General features: G+C 34.8%; 1 pseudogene; it reads right to left on the bottom strand.

Annotated features, from left to right (window-relative positions):
• Positions 1-11,701: 11,701 nt before the first annotated feature.
• LOC149155484 (mitochondrial outer membrane protein porin of 36 kDa pseudogene) lies at positions 11,702-12,893 on the bottom strand (annotated as a pseudogene).
• Between the last annotated feature and the right edge of the window lies 1 nt (position 12,894).

Genomic DNA, 12,894 nt, shown 5'->3' with positions numbered 1-12,894 from the left:
TTATGAGGCCCTTCTACAGAGATTGATTGTCTTTATGAACGATCATTAGTGTTATGCTTTTCAGGGATCTCTTTCCTCTTTATCAGGATTTTTTGTCCATTATCCAACTCTTTTGCAGCTTCCTGTCTGCCAATGTATTCCGATAATTATACTCCTTATATAATACATTACGCTTTTTCTTTCCTGAAAATATATATATATATATATATATATATATATATATATATATATTATAATTATAATTATTTTCTTCATATTTTAATAAATATATGAATTAAAAAATCAAAATACAGTTTCAATATTTCAATCATCCTACTCATAATGACACTAAGGATATTAGTTACATAAAACTTTATTAACAACCATTTCATCACTTTTTAATGTGGCTTCAAGGATGTTTTCCAAATTTAATGATAATAATTTCAGGGGAATTTTACTTAAATATATTATTTTTCATAATTAATTTTACATTTTATGAAGATATAATGATGAGAAGCAAATTCTCAAATTTATGGTGCTGGATTTCATTCATGGAGCAGGATTTCACTTTTGTCAGATGTTTAGGGTCTTGGGTCATGAGCAGAGTTTTAGGGCATACTCTAGGCTCAATGGTTTCTTTACTCTATTTTTTTGTTTTTTGTTTTTGTTCTTTTTGTTTTTTTGTGTAATTATTAAAATTGGAGAAAGTTGTTGTTATGTGAATTAGAAATTTAAATACTCTTCAAAAAGATTTCAGCAAAAGATTTAAATAAACTATTTGAAGAACTATGTTAATTAATTTATGTGATAAAAATTTAAATCTTATATTTTTCAAAAATATTTTAACAAAAGATTTAAATAAACTATTTGAAGATCTATGTTAATTAATTTATGTGATAAAAAAATAAATTTTTATGGTTAAAATTTTTATTTAGTATATATAGTCTATTTAGCATTCAAAAATTCAATTTAAACAATGAAAAATAACACAATATTTTTCACTCTAAAAGCCGCTCATGTTAGATAGGTACTTAAGATGGTATTAGAGAAAAATAGTGTAAGAGTTTTAACATATTGTTATGTCATAAAGAAATATTCAAACTTTTTTATTATGTTGAGAGGCGCTCTTCAGCCAAGTGTGGAACTGTCCTTTCCTATTATATTATGTAAACATTTTGACTCACTCAAATTACACAAAAATAAAAATAACAATAACAATAAAAATAATTATAATTATTATTAAAACATTTTCTCTAAGTGAAATTACATAGAAATAACATAATTTGATTTCTCTAGACTCTAGGTATATCTGGAATTCATATGGATCTAGAATGGTTTATAATTACTTTTGTTGAAAAAACATTATAGTGCATTGTAACTATTGAGAGTTTTTTTAAATAAGTTTTTTTTCCTCCTAAAATTTGTCTAATAATATTATATTTATATGTTATTTAGCACCATCATTATGTTTCTTCAATTTATACACATTTTTCTCACTCTTTAATTTATATACATTTCTTTTCACTATATTTATTTAATTTATGCACATGTTATTTTATTTTATTTTTTTAATGTAAATAATTTATTTATATATTTTTACTTTCTTTTAATTTTTTAGATAATTTAAATAAAAACTTTAGTATATTATGCTACTTCGTAATACTTATGTTGCAACCAAGCTTATATTTATCATTGTAAAAATTATTTTAAATAATGATGTTTTTTTTTACAACTATATCATTTAATATAATATTATTTAATTTTAATTTAATTCTGTTAATTTATCATATTTAAAATTTAAATCTACCATTTTCAACCAACAAATATGGTTGGTCACATGATCCAACTTCACCATCTGTATCAAACGATAACTTATTTGTATAAATAATAACTTAACTTTTAAAAAGATGATCTCAACCCCACATAAGAACTTGAAAATTAAAAATACACTATGACAATAAAAAGTACACTTCAAAATGTTTTATAATAGAATGCAACAATTATTTGAAGCCATGTTTTATAATAGAATGCAACAATTATTTGAAGTGACTCCTCGTGGCATGTTTCGAAATATCCATTTCAAACTTGAATGTTTATATATGTCATCTTTTGAATTATTTTTGGTGGTGTCTTATCCTCTGTTTTATGTTCTTAAATTCCTTAGTTTTATGGGATAAAGTTATAGAGTTACTTGTTTGGGTTAATTAACAAGTATATAGCAAAGTCAACAAATTTTGTGATGTGACTACTAAATATCTGAGTACACACTCTATAAATTTAGATTTACCATTTAACCAATTAAGTGAAAGTGTAATTTTTTTTTTTTTTCAGATGAAGAGAAAGTGTAAGCTATAAAAGGATAAATTTGTATATATAATCAACCATATCCATGAAACTTCATAATCACTATGGAAGTTCTTTGCTAAAGGTCACTTTAAATCTCTTTTTCTTAAATTTATATCTACATAATATAATTATTATAAATTATTTTTTCCACATTTTAATAATATATAAATTAAAAGATCAAAATACAATTTCAAACATCTCAATCATCCTCCTCAAATTTATAGTAAGGATATTACTTACATAAAACTCTATTAACAACAATTTCATCACTCTTTAATGTGGCTTAAAATATGTTTTCCAAATTTAATGATAATAACTTCAAGATAATTTTATTTAAATATATTATTTTTTATAATTAATTTTACATTTTATGAAGATGTAATGATGATGAATAATTTTTAATATCTAATAGTAAATTGTTAAGAAATTGATATTTGTTAGGATATTCCGACACATAGGATATAGTTAAGTTCAACTTGGTCTAGTATAGAGTTAGGTTAGAGTTAGGTAAAGTGTGTTTCTTTACCGTTGTACATTTTGTAACTTACAATCCGACGGTCACGATATGTAGTGATTCGACGGTTCACTCTCACCTCGGTATTACCGACACTTGATCCGTGGCTTGACACCCGATTGGTCCATGAGTTCTATTTAAAGCGCATGGAGAGTCATTGTTTGGGCAATCCGTGCATGAGAGAAGCTTATGTAAATTTTCATTCTTTGATTAATAAATTGCCTGTAGTACCCACGTTGGGGCAGGCCGTGGATTGTTTCCCTCCTTGCACTTTGAGGGTTTTAACCACGTCAAAAATACTGGTGTATTGATTTGAGATCTAGTTGTGAGCGGTGTCCTTTTGGTGTTCTTTCTGAGAAACTTACCCTGTAAATTCCTTCTTGGTATCAGAGTGATTTGAGGGCCGCGTCCGTTGGTGATCCAAATCTGAAGCCAGTATAACTGCATGCGGCTGTCGTTTCCTAGATCTGATGTTTCTGACTGCTTTCGGGCCGAGAGGACTGCTCTGTTGCGTTCGGAGCATCTATTCCAGTGAGGAACCCCTTTCGTTTCACGCGAAAAGGTTTCCGGTAGCCCTAGCTGCGTCATTTTTCAGATCAGGAGGTATACAGTGTTTTTTGCAGTTTACTGTTATTTTCTCTCTGCTTATTTCGATTTCGGTTTATTTAGCCCTTTTTTTTAACCGGATCTATACCTTTCATTTCTGCATATGCTCTTTGCCCTGCGACTCTGTGCGATCTGGGCAAATCAGAAACAGAAAGGAAGGATTTTTCTCATGCGTATGCTCTTTTCCCTGCACTTTAGTGTGATCTCGGAAAATCAAAAACATTGAGAAAAATATTTAGTTTTTCGGCTAAAGCTAACTTTGAGATTTTTTTTAAAAATTTCTAGTTTTTTGGCTAAAGCTAACTTCGAGCCGCAAGGTTCGTTTTTCTTTGCATATTTGTATTGGGTTTTGTGTTTTGTGTTTTGTAGGGAATTCATTCCCGCACATTCCCGCACTTTGCCGGCAACTTCAACAATGTTTTTTCAAAAAGCCATAACTTCTTCATCCGGAAGCCTTTTTCAGAGCCGTTTTTTTTAAAACCGCCTATTTTTTCGAGATCTATCCATTGGAACACTTATTTTCAGCATCTTTAGCTTCAGGTTTTTTAAAAAAATGGAAAGTCCATGCCAAGTCATTCTTGACAGCACTAACTACTTCCAATGGGTAGCCTACATGGAAGATTTACTTAGAAGTAAAGGTCTCTTCAGAATAGCCACAGACCAAGAGAAGAAACCAAAAGATGAAGACAAGGTTGCAAAATGGGAAAATAGACAAGATCAAGCACGTGGTTTGATAGGGATGTCTATTTCTCCTGATCTTAGATTCCACATTGCAGACCTTGAGACTCCTCATGAAGCATTAGAAAAACTCGCTAAAGTGTTTGGGATTAAAAATGAAATTAGAGCCCATCAACTTGAAAATGAGTTGCTTACTTTGGATCCTAATAATTTTTCTTGCATTGAAGATTTCTTGTCCAAATTCAAGGCCCTTAGATATCTCTTGGAAGGTGTTAAAGTTAAGAAAGAAGATGGTAACCTTATTTATTCCATCCTTACTAAGTTGGGACCAGCCTACTCTGTATTTGTTTCCACTTTCCATTCTACAAGGGAAGCTTTCATTTGTCAAGGAAAAGACTACAAGGCCCCTTCCTTTGACTCCTTTTGTGATTCCTTAATAAGAGAACAAGAAAAACTCTTACACCTTGGTCTTCTCAATCTTGGAAACTCTTCCGCGAAAGCGTTAACCGCCCAGCAGCAACCAAATTCAAAGAATCCTAAGAAGTCATATCCTCAAAAGAATGGTCCTAAACCATCTCAGCCTCAAAATGAAAGATCATTTCAACAAAATGATAAGACCAATAAAAACAAATGGAAGAAGACTGATAGACATTGTAACTTTTGTAATCGAGATGGCCACTTAGAATCTAAATGCTTTAAGAAGATGGAAGCCTTGGAAGCCGCAATGAAGAAACATAACATCCATGTGGAGCCTACTTCAACTTCAACTTCCGGAATGGCACTTTCTGCATGTCGTTGTCAATCATCTCAGTCTGGTTATGCATTAAATGTATCTTCTTCTTCTTCTCATTCTCATGAGTGGCTCATTGATTTTGGAGCCTCTTATCACATGGCCAAAAACCAAGCCATGTTTTCTTCTTTAAATGATTGTAACACCAAAAATATATATATTGGTGATGATATATCTCTTAATGTTGTAGGGACTGGAACTATTCATCTAGACAATGGTCAGTTTAATGATGTATTATGTGTTCCAACCTTATCCTGCAACCTTCTATCTGTCTATCAGATAACTCATTCAGGTGAAGGTAAAATTGTTTAATTTTCACCTCATGATGTTGTAATCAAGGATCTAAAAGATCCTAAACAGATTCTAGCTACTGGTCTTGCTGATGATTCCAAAAGGTTGTATAAGTTTCACAACTTTGGGTCATCAAATCTTCCCTCAGTATTTGTTGCTCATAATGATGAAGTGAGCAAACTTTGGCATGAGCGATTTGGTCACTTAAACTATCGCTCCCTTCAGCATCTATGTAAAGAAAATATGGTGACAGGTCTTCCTATGGTATCTTGCAGAGATGGTGTTTGTTCCGGATGTGTACTCGGAAAACATCATCAGGACAGTTTTGACAAACGTGCCTCTTGGCACGCCTCAGCCCCTTTACAGCTTGTGCATAGTGATTTATGTGGTCCTCTTCCTGTTGCTTCATTCTCTGGCTGCAAGTACTTCTTAACTTTCATTGATGATTTCTCCAGACGCACTTGGGTATACTTCTTAAAACTCAAGAGCGAAGTATTTAACACCTTTTTGGCCTTCAAAGCCTTTGTTGAAAAACAATCTGGACATCAAATTCTTAAGCTAAGAACTGATAATGGTGGAGAATATGTTAAAAACACATTCATCAACTTTTGCACCGAAAATGGAATTCAAATGCAACATACTGTTCCATACACTCCACAACAAAATGGTGTAGCTAAAAGGAAAAATCGCACCTTAAAGGAAATGGCTAATTGTATGCTGCAATCTAAAGGACTCAGTCTTAGTTTTTGGGCCGAAGCAATTAATTGTGCAAATTATATAATCAATCGCACTCCTACTAAGGTTCTAGAGAATATCACTCCAGAAGAAGCTTGGAGTTCCATTAAACCAGATGTAAGTCACTTTCGTGTGTTTGGAAGTGAAGCATGGGCCCATATTCCAGATGAAAAGCATAAAGCTTTAGAACCTAAGAGTGAGAAATGTACTTTTGTTGGATATTCTGAAGATGTAAAAGGTTATAGACTTATTCCATTTAAGTCCAAAAATGTTATCATTAGAAGAGATGTAAAATTTGATGAAAATAAATCGGCCTGCGAGCCTAGTCCGGCGGATGTGCCACCTCTTCCTATCTCTTCTACTTTTGAAAACATTTCTTCTTCAGATGATGAAAGCGAGGATGATAATCCTCCCCCACCTTCTCAGGATCCTCAACTTCCAAGATGGGTCCGTGCTACTCGGGATGCAGCAGGTGAACTTGCCGGTGATCCTACAGATCAGCAACGTACATGTTCTCAGTTTGAAAGAGCCTCTTATTTACTGGCTCAAGCTCCAGTAAATCATGATCCTGACACTTTTGCAGAAGCTTCAGGCCATCCACATTGGGAAGCAGCTATGAATGAAGAATATCATTCATTGATGACAAATGATACATGGGATCTTGTTCCTCTACCAAAGGGACGCAAACTTGTTAGATGTAAATGGGTTTACAGAACCAAGTATGGACCAGATGGGAAAGTTGATAAACATAAAGCTCGTCTCGTTGCTAAGGGCTTTTCACAGGTTGAAGGCATTGACTACACTAAAACCTTCTCCCCTGTTGCCAAAATGAACTCTATCCACCTTGTTCTTTCCCTTGCTGCCTCTTTAAAATGGGAAGTCCATCAGATGGATGTTAAATCTGCCTTCTTGCATGGGGACTTGCAGGAAGAAATCTATATGGAACAACCCATTGGCTTCATACAAACAGACTCCAGCCTTGTTTTTCGACTTAAGAAATCCCTTTATGGCCTCAAGCAAGCTCCTCGGGCTTGGTATGCCAAAATGGATAGCTTTCTTTTAGAATCTGGCTTTTCTAGGTGTCATTCTGACAATACTGTCTACACCAAGAGTGTGGGAAACTCTCTTATCATCCTTGTTCTTTATGTTGATGATCTTATTCTTACTGGTAGTGATCCCAACCTTATAAACCATGTGAAGTCCAGCCTTAAAAAGAAATTTGAAATGACAGACTTAGGACACTTACACTATTTTCTCGGTCTTCAAGTCTTGCAATCCCAGGAGGGTATCTTCCTTTCCCAGTCCAAGTATGCTTGTGATATTCTTCGTCATTTTCACATGGAAGACTGTAAGCCAGCCCCTTCTCCCTTTCAGTCTGGAGTCAAACTTTCAGTCTCTTGTACTTCTCCTGAAGTTGATGCTACGTTATACTGTCAACTTGTCGGAAAACTCTTGTATTTAACCCATACTCGTCCTGATCTTTCCTTTGTTGTTGGCCTTGTTGCTCGTTTTATGCAAAACCCCCGTGAAAGTCATTGGAAAGCAGCTAAAAGAATACTTCGTTATGTTCGAGGTACAGTACAATTTGGGATTCATTACAATGCCAAAGCAGCTCCTCTGTTAGTTGGTTTCACTGATTCTGATTGGGCTGGTGACCCTGATGATCGGAAGTCTACTGCCGGTTATGTCTTCACTCTTGGTTCAGGACCTATTACATGGGCTTGTAAGAAACAGGCTGCCATTTCTCTTTCGTCAGCAGAAGCAAAGTATCGTGGTGCCGTGGAAGCTAGTAAGGAAGCCTTGTGGCTTCGTCAGATCCTATCAGAGTTTGGCTTTGAGCAGCAGCATCCAACCACACTTTGGTGTGATAATCAAAGTGCCATTCAGCTATGCAAAGATCCAGTCCAACATCAGCGCAGCAAACACATTGAACTACACATGCACTTCATCAGAAAGCTCATTCATGACCATGTTCTTGAAGTGCAATATTGTCCAACAGATGATCAGGTTGCAGACATCTTCACAAAGGCTCTCACAGAGGCAAAGTTCACTAAACTTCGATATATGCTTGGAGTTCAGGAAGTTTTCACTAAGGGGGGATAGGCTCTAGTGCCTCCTTCCTTCTCCTATTGTGTCATATTTGTAAATCCTTCAATCCTATCCCAAGTTGTTCTTAAGGGGGGATGTTAGGATATTTCGACACATAGGATATAGTTAAGTTCAACTTGGTCTAGTATAGAGTTAGGTTAGAGTTAGGTAAAGTGTGTTTCTTTACCGTTGTACATTTTGTAACTTACAATCCGACGGTCACGATATGTAGTGATCTGACGGTTCACTCTCACCTCGGTATTACCGACACTTGATCCGTGGCTTGACACCCGATTGGTCCATGAGTTCTATTTAAAGCGCATGGAGGGTCATTGTTCGGGTAATCCGTGCATGAGAGAAGCTTATGTAAATTTTCATTATTTGATTAATAAATTGCCTTTAGTACCCACGTTGGGACAGGCCATGGATTGTTTCCCTCCTTGCACTTTGAGGGTTTTAACCACGTCAAAAATACTGGTGTATTGATTTGAGATCTACCCTCATGACCCTTTAAAGTGATTTGCAATTTTAAAGTATAAAAACTTGGAAATATAAATAATTGCTATGTTAGAAATTTAAATCACAAATACACTGAGTTTTCTAACTTAAGATGCACAACATAAAAATAAATCAAAACACAAATACATCAACACATAGAACATAAGATATAGCCAGGAAACCCCAACTCTAGGGAAAACCTGCAAAATTGTGTGTCTTTTATTATTCTTTGTCAACAAAGGATTTTTTTATGAGAATTAGGACAAGGGAGGAACTCCCTTTTACCACAAGAACCATTGATCAATCCTCCAAGATGAATCGACCCCTTACCTATTCACTAGATATGCAAAATCCCTACACATATTAGATAAATTGCACACACGTTAGGGTGCAAAACCTCTCTATTGTGTGCATTTGTGAATGGTATGATTGTGTTGGGGTTGTAAGAGATCATCCCTCACTTGATTTCTTCTATTATCTTGTATCATTGCGATATTTTGGAACCCTCGGCTCTTCCTTCACTGATCTGAAACACTTTACTCGTGCTTAAAGGTTAAATGCAAATCAGATCACAATAGCTTATTAGCATGGCATGGAATAATTAAGCATATATTCAAAGCTAGCATGAAATTTATAAGTTAAGAATGAGTTCATTAACATATGCCCACATGAAAGCACACATGCAAACATGACGTAAATACAAGAAAGCCAATAAACCATCATAAAGATGCATGAGAATCCATAATGAAAGAAAATTACTTCTTATTAATGTTACTGAAAATGCAAGTACATGTCATGCAATCCATCAAATCCCAATAGTGGAACATGGGTTTCTCATATCATTATCCAATGCAAAAACCCTAACCTCACCACCACTCACCCTACAAGCATCCAAGAGTCGGATGCTTTTATCTTTTCAAGCCCAGATCAACTTCTAATGCTAGTCCTAGCTCAAGTGCTAAAGTCCCTTACAAACTAGGTATGAGTGTATAATTATAGAAATGAAGTGAGTATTCACCTATTGTGACCTTTCATCTACCCTCATGACCCTTGAGTTTCCTCACAGCTCTTTCATCTCTAATGATTATTACATGCTCAAATCAATCTCAACATAGCTATTGATATTATGATGAAAAATATTTACATTATGGCAATAGATGAATTATGAGGAGAATGGTGAGGTTTCTCAAAACCCTAGAATGCTTGTTGCATATATGTTGTGATGATATGTAGATTTACACGGGCTAATGAACAAGGTGGCAATGTTCATTTGCCATGTTAGATGTTTACATAGTGCCTTAGGCAACTACATGGAGCCAGTTTTCTTGTTTGTTGAAACCCTAGTTATCTAGCCTCGATAGGAAACCCTAGCTTCCTTCACCTAGGCCAACAATCTTATTTCCTCTCTTCTACCTACAAGCAAATTATAATGGTTACAAATATTTGCATGTGATTTTCATTCAAAGAATAAAGTTAGAAACATGAAAAATTTATTGAAATAAAGATAATAATTTGGACCCATATACAGTTTATTTCCACATCGTAACATGGCATGTGTAGCATCACTCTAAGCTTCCCAACCGTGTTTTAAAAGAGGGTCATAGCCAATGTTGATTTTCATTTTTCTCTAGTGTCCCTTTGGCCTTTTCCTTTTCTTTTGCTTTCCTTTCGATTCATCTACCGGGACAATGCAGCTTTTTGTTTCTAGTTGTTATCCAAATTCATTATGGGTTTTATGATCCTCATTTCTTTCATTCTCAATATACACATCTTTTCCTGAACTTGGGTGGAAAATTCTTTGTTGGCTATCTTGGAAGTTTTGGAACAATAATTGGGTATAATATGGTTGATTCCCTCTAGAGTTGATGCACATCAAGCAAATCATAATGATGAAATGCAATATGATCTCAAGCAATTGTTTCATCTTTATAAGATAATAGGTGATGACTATTCTATCTAAATAATAGCTTACTAGTGTCCCATCTTGTGATCTTTCATATGTGATTCATTTGTCTTATATTACTTTGATTTCCCTTTACTTATGTAATCTACCATATATTTTACCTTTTCACCATGTTCAACGGTCGCATCTGCACTTAATAAGGATAAAATGGGCATATGAATAGTATAACTTTGAAACTAATTGTATTCATCGTTACTTTATCTAGCATATCTCTGAGACAACAAACCATAAAATTCTTCACAACTTCTTTCACATTTCAATTGATTTTGTGGGATAATTCCCCATGTCTATGTCTAGGCAGAGCAGTTGATCACTTTAATATTTTTGTAAGAAGTTGAGTTGCTCATGAATATTGTGATCTTGAATGTTGTGTGCACATAATAATTGCTCCAACATCTTGAAGTCTATTTGTAGTTGTGAGCACCAAAGAATTCACACTAGAACACACTTTGGAGTGATTATGTTTTAAAGGGTCTTGAGGATCATCTGCTAATGATGGATCAAAAGTCTTCAAATCAATATGCTCTATGATAATACTTGTTGGAGGGAAGATCAAGTCTGGGTGCAGTTTCTTTTCACATGACTAGTTGCAATTTAAAAAAATGGTATTGTTAATAACTAATTGCGCGACTTATGACTTCAGAATAATCGCACTAGAGAGTCACATATCCAATCACATATTGAGATAACAATATCGTTGTCAATTTGAAATGTGAATTATCAATTACACGGCGGGAGCCTTATCAATTATTGTAAGGTAGCACATATCCATGTCAACTTCTTTTGAATCTCACCATCTGAAAGGTGCCCTCCTCCACTAGACATTGACCTTTATTAACTACAAATCACACTCCACAGGTCACACTTTTCAATGACGGTGCCACTAATAACTTTAAGCGCGATCCGTGATAGGAGTCTTCTTGAGTTTCATTAGAACAAGTCACATCGTTAGGTTGCATGGGAAGGAGAGGGTTGTGAAATCGATTTGCGACCTCTACCTGATCACATCTCATGGTTACAATGCAAGTCACAAAAAGAAAAACGTCACTACCAATTGAGGACGTGACTTGTGCCTTGAATGGGTTTAAGACCAAGTGCATCTTCAATTTCTAGTTTTAATGCATATCATAAGTGTGACTTGTTTAAATTCGCTCAAGTTCATAGACTTCATTTTCTCTAGCAATCACTTTCGTTGCTTTTCATTTAGATCATTTCAAGGCTTTAATTCTAATGACAAACCAATTTTGGCACTCTTATCAAGAGCCTTAGTGTCAAATTCTCCATAAATTGTTACTAGTGATTAGGACTCCACTCATGTTGGATAAGTGTGCCAGGTTTCCGACGATTTTCAAGTCTTGATTTCATTATGGTAAGATGATCATTAGCATGAGAGCTCTCAATTGTATAAGTGTTCTCATTTGTCAAAAAATTGTGGGTGAATTTAACCACAGCTGTAGTATTTGAAATAAGATTCACTATATGTGGATAGGAGGCCTTCATAGTGTCCCTCTAACCTCTAATTAGCTAATATCACAATTGCAATGTACTCATCCTTTGAAACACCAATGTTTGCAATGAAATTGTGCTTGACGTGTTGTCAAATGCCATATCATCACCAACTGAAGTTTCATTATTACAAAGTGCACCAGAGACCTTGCCAATGGGAGTAGGTTCCAGAGTAATGCTTGAGCTCAATCCCACGTGATCATGAAAGTATTAAAATTCCACCTTGTAAGACTTTTGATCTAGTATTTTGAAGCTGAAAATAGTCTTTTCATGTGGAACAGGTTGATCAAGAGCGGTTGTTGTTAAGACATTCAAATTTATATCGAATTTCACATCCACGTTATGATTTGATACTTGTTTTGTGTGTTGAGATCTCGAGAAAATAGTTCCCTTTTCTTTACACTAGTCGATGTAAATGATAGTCTGATCTCACTGAAATGTAGACCCTAATAGTTTCCATTTCTTAATGTGACTATTGTGTAGCACTTCATGCTTGAATTTGACCTTCCTAGTTAAAGAAAAACGTGCGTGATGGACACTTGGCGCAATAATATTGACTGTTGGGGAAGGCAATTGTTACAAATTGGAATATTGTCAATACTATTTGCAAACTCATTATATTGCTTGCGCAGAGAGGTTGCGAATTTTATTGGTAAGGAAAGGTCGCATTTTCCAGTTGTAAGGGAGGTTGCGCTTAGAATTTGCACAATGAATCTATGGCATGCACCTTAAGTAGGGAGGCTGCAATTTTTATTGGTAAGGCCAAGTTGCATTTGAGAATTGGGACATGTGGAGATGGCAAGTTGCCGATGAAGATATTAATGGGTGATCACTACCATTTCAGCACGCAACTTAAAGAGCATAATTCTCCAAGAAAGAATGCAGGTCACATTTCTCATT

The sequence above is a fragment of the Pinus tabuliformis genome, chromosome 9 (assembly GCF_031772625.1).
Source record: "Pinus tabuliformis cultivar Carrire ecotype Pingquan chromosome 9, CPIR1, whole genome shotgun sequence".
NCBI lineage: Eukaryota > Viridiplantae > Streptophyta > Pinopsida > Pinales > Pinaceae > Pinus > Pinus tabuliformis.
This window is presented reverse-complemented; position numbering and strand designations above follow the sequence as displayed.